The 5,160-nt window shown below is 33.8% G+C and overlaps 1 long non-coding RNA gene across 1 annotated transcript; it reads left to right on the top strand.

The window, feature by feature from the left end:
- The first annotated feature begins 4,349 nt into the window (after positions 1-4,349).
- LOC146899937 (uncharacterized) lies at positions 4,350-4,913 on the top strand. The gene is made up of 2 exons (XR_015022863.1): positions 4,350-4,490; positions 4,594-4,913. It is a non-coding gene; the product is annotated as an uncharacterized LOC146899937 (long non-coding RNA).
- Positions 4,914-5,160: the final 247 nt, after the last annotated feature.

Below are 5,160 nucleotides of genomic sequence, written 5' to 3'. Positions count from 1 at the left end.
TACTTGAGGATTTACTCTTCACTTCCTATACCTTGTGCTGTGAGTTGGATTTCTTCTAATTAACCATCACCTTAGGTTTTGGAACTTCAGAAGCAGTGACTGTCTTGTTTTGAAACTTAGACTTCAGAACCTCAGATTTTGGTTTCACCAGACTCTGAGGAACATGTTCTGATCTCTTCAGAATCCTGATCTTTGAAGTCTTGGAATCAAATTTGATCATAGCCTTTGGCTTAGAGTTCTTTGGCTTTGAGGTGATCTTAGCCTTAGAGCTAGAAGCTTCAGGTTCTGATTGAACAACAGTTTCCAACTCAGCACCTTCAGGTACAAAGAAGGTTTTCAATCCTTCCTTGATGCATTCACAACATGCTTTGAGACTGATTTCATTAGGTTTCCCTCCTGAAAAACCAATCCCTTTTCCATGGTTTCTGTAAATGCTATAAATCATAGAAGTCACTCTGCTTCTGTCAATGCCAGATATGATAAAATCTTCAAGAGCAATTTCATGATTGCTTAAAGGTTTTTCATTACACTTTTCTTGTAGCTTCTGACATAAGAACCTGAGCTGATCTTCATAAGTTTTACACATGAAGTCAAAACCCCTAAGTCCTTGTTCAGAAGCTTTCAGATCCAATAGAGTTAATTTTTGCTGTTTTACCAAATCAGCATATTTTTCTTTTAAATCCTTCAACTCATTGGTTCTTACTTCAAAATGTGTAAGAAGTTCTTTAAGTGACTCAACAAGTTCATCTCTGGGAATTTTAGAATATACCTCATTTTCATCTTCTGAATCTGAATCTGATCCTGCTTCTGAAATTGCTGTAGCTACTAACCCAACAGCTACCTTTGCGTCTTCATCAGCTTCCTCTTTATCAGATCCAGATTCACTTCCTAAATCATCCCAGGTTGCCATTAAACTCTGCTTAATCTGCTTTTTGAATTTGCTTGGTTTGAATGTTGACTTCTTTGACTTGTCCTTTTGAAGATCAGGGCAATCAGCAATGAAGTGTCCAGGCTTCTTACAATTGAAGCATCCCTTCTGATCTTCTTTCCTTGAGCTTATGGAGTTGCTTCTTCTGGTTAGAAACTTTCTGTTCTTCTTGGCCAGATACTGAAGTCTGTTGGAGAGCATGGCCATTTCAGCAGCAACTGGTTCAGAATCTGAACTTGATGGTTCTTCTTCTTCAGATTCAGCTACTTTGAGAGCTTTTAATGACTTGCCTTTGGATGGAAATGCTATTGATTTACTCTTCTTAGTAGACTCATGTTCATTAAGACTTAACTCATGAACTTTGAGAGAACTAACAAGATCTTCGACACTTAAAGTGTTTAAATCTTTAGCTTCCTCAATGGCAGTCACCTTTGGTCTCCATCTAGCAGGCAAGCTTCTGAGTATCTTGCTCACATGGTCAGAAGCAACATAACTCTTCTTTAGAATATGTAGCCCAGAGACTAAGGTTTGAAACCTTGAGTACATCTCCTCAATAGTTTCATCATCCTTCATCTTGAATAACTCATACTGATGTACAAGCATGAGAGCCTTTGCTTCTTTGACCTTCTTGCTGCCTTCATAGTTTGAACAAAGAGAAGCGAACATAGCTTTAGCAGTGGACTTGTCACTCATCTTCATATATTCTGCTTTAGGAATAGCAGTGACAAGTGCTCCTCTGATAATATGATGCTTCTTGTAGAGTTTCTTCAACTCAGGAGTATGTTTCTTTCTATCAACAGCAGCTCCTTCTTCATCAAGAACTAAGTCACCAACACATTCTTCTAGAATATCCCATAGTTCTTCATCTAAGCTCATGATATAACTATAGAAGTTTGTTTTCCACCAAGAAAATTCTTCAGCATCTCCGTTGAACTTTGGAATCTTCCAAACACTGGATTTCTTACTGTCACTATAATCATGTGAAACATTATTATAGCTAGTTTGACCAGGAGTAGGAGTAGGAGATCCACCAGACATGTTTTTCTCAGATCTTGGACTATTACACTGTTAGGTGTTATCAACAGAACCAAGGCTCTGATACCAATTGAAGGTGAGAAAAACACAAGAAGGGGAGTTGAATTGTGTTTTTAGAAAATTCTTCGTTTCTCCTAAAAACTGAACACACTGATCAGAAGCTAAGTGATACCGCTTCTGAAGTGATAATCAGAATCTGAACGCAGCGGAATAAAACAGAGAGAGAGAAGAAGAAAGACACAAAGCAATTATACTGGTTCCTTCCACAATCCGGAAGTAGTCCAGTCCCCCTTGCACTTCCAAGGAGATTTCACTAAATTTAATATCAGATTACAATTGCTCAAGCACATAGCAAGAGACTTCCTTTCCTCAAGCACACTTTGCAAGAGTCTTCCTATGCTCAAGAACACAATCAAGAGACTTCTATGCTCAAGCACAACTGCAAGAGACTTCTAAACAAAATTACACAGAAAATTGTTTAAGGTTGAACACTTGATATACAATCAGAGGTGCTCACAATACAAAACAGAGACAGACTCTAAGACTTAAGAATTTCTAAGATAGAACTTGAGATACAGAAATTCTAAGTGAATGCAGAACAATTTCAGCAGAGGTTTGGCACTTGTAAAAATGTTGAGAGTCTTTCGTTCAACATTACCAAATATCTAAGTCTTCACTCCTTTATATAGAGGTGTGAAAGAGACGTTGTGAAATTGTCAGCACATCAAAAAGTCATTGTTGAAGCTTGATCTTTCACCAATGATCTTTTGCCTGATTTGGTTGTTGTCGTATGATGAACAAATTTGAAATCCATTCCTTATCCAAAGGAACATCTTTGCAGGCGAAGCCGTATTCTGGAGCTGTTTTCTTGTCTTGTAGTGTGGACACAAAACAGAGTAGTGGAGAAGGTGGTTGTACAGTTTGTACAAAGGTACAATGTCAACGCTTTCGTCCAAATTGCAAGCACATGCCTTCAAACACCGTTGAAATGACCGTTGCAATGTTCCACTAATCTTCTGATGTCCTTTGATGAATTTCGATCCATGAAACAACTCTTGAATCCTTGAATTCCGCAAATTCAGTTGATCTTCAGCTTCTGGTGAAAATGGCTTCTGATGAGGCAGCTTCTGATGTTGTAGCTTCTGATGATGATGTGGCGCTTCAGGACTTCCAGTCTTCAGGAGCACTAGTCTTCAGGAGCACTATTCTTCAGGAACGTTTTACTCTCTTCAGGAGCAGCTTGCCTTCAGGAGCGCTTTTCATCTTCAGGAGCATATTGCCTTCAGGAGCGTCTAAGCTTCAATTTTGTTGATTCCTTTTGCTCTTTATTTGTTCTTCAGTACCAATAAATGATGTAAAAATTTAACTATGGTCCTGTACACTTGAACAAATATTAGCTAGTCCAATTTACAATTTTTAATACCTTGTTATCATCAAAACTCTTTAAGGTTCATTGTTAAACACATTTTGTTCCAACACGGAATATTAAAAATAGATACTAGCACTTATAACAAATAGATAAGAGTAAATTCAAATATTAAAAAAAGTTCAATCTTTATTATCCACGGTATATCAATTTTTTCATTATCCTTTATTCTTTAAAAAAAGATAATTGATGGGTGTGAATTCAAAATAAACAAATGTAACAAACACAATATGAATATATGTTCAATATTTTTTTCCTTTATGCTTTAAAAAGTGTAACAAACTAGATCGAATATATATATATATATATATAGAGAGAGAGAGAGAGAGAGAGAGAGAGAGAGAGGGAGGGAGGGAGGGAGGGAGGGAGAGAGATACATTACATATATAGGATTTTGGGTTGACTTTTTTATTATCCCAATTATACTCTAAAATAATTTTTTCTATAATAATGATTCTCGTTAGTGTCATCAAAAAGATAAGAATTAAGATTATATTTTTTGTTATATTGTTGGTGTCATTGAAATAGATAAACAAGGTTTGTTTGATTTTTATAATTTGAAAGAAACAATGATTCATATTTATACCTTTAATCAAAATCAAAATTTTATAATAAAAACACCGTTTATAATTCAATCTTGAACGCAATAAAAAAAGCAGGAAAATGGACACGTGAGTGTTAGTCTTTTCACTAGTATGTATAATGAGATTTAATAAGAAAGTAATGAACTTTGATGATCTTCAAAAATTTTACGTGAGATATTTATTAAAGTTAAATGGTCAATTGTGTGAGTTACAAAGAATAAATGGCTTTTTGCAACTTCTAAGTTAGAGATATTTATTAAAATTTTACTACAAAGAATACATGACATATTGATTAGAGAAATTTTACATTAATTTTCTATTTAATAAATGGCTTTTTGCAACTTCTAAATGGTAAATGCTATTTAATTGAAGTTAACAAAGCATGAAATTTTTACTTATAAGTGATCAAAAAATTGTAATTTTTATTACATGCAAACAATGAAAAATATGGATCTATTTCAAATGTTTCTTTATGCTTTCATCATCTTTCTTTCTATAAAGCATCGTCCTCCTGCCAGTATGTTGTTTTTCACACCATTTTCAATTGTTTTAATTTTTCTTAAACACAATATTATATCACCTTTTAATAACATTCTTTTTTCTTTTTTTTGACGATGCAGACACCATTCCATGCTTTGGTACTAAAGATAAATGTCCATTTAATGCATATTACGAGGTTGAATGCCGTGATGGTTTTTGTTACTATCCAGTTTAAAAATAATAATACTACTCTAAACGTAATAAAGAAATGTGTATTATTATTATCATCATCATCATCATCATCATCATCATTATTATTATTATTATTATTATTATTATTATTATTATTATATGTAAATCTTTTTACCTTTGTTTTCTCATAAGTCACTGAATACTTATTAATAAGCTACTTTCATACATAAATGAAATATATAATATGTAACGTAATTATTTAGTCTAATTCCGCATTTTGTATAGTTCTAAAATATCATTGGAAAGGTTTTTAAGGCCTAGCTTAATTGAAAATGTCGAAATTGTTAGGGTGGATATTTTCTCGGTTACTCAGATTTGAACTTAGGATATCTCCTTTGTACTCGTGAATTTTCTTTTCTTGCATTCAAACTCTTGCAATTAATTATGCCCGCCAAAATTTCACACCCTTCAATTTCTTTTTTCTTTCATTCCCAGGAAAAAAAAAATTAAAAATT

This window comes from Medicago sativa, chromosome 8 (assembly GCF_051527215.1).
Source record: "Medicago sativa cultivar Bolivia chromosome 8, Bolivia_mono, whole genome shotgun sequence".
Lineage (NCBI taxonomy): Eukaryota > Viridiplantae > Streptophyta > Magnoliopsida > Fabales > Fabaceae > Medicago > Medicago sativa.
Note: the sequence above shows the minus strand (reverse complement) of the source record. Positions and strands in the feature narration are given on the sequence as shown.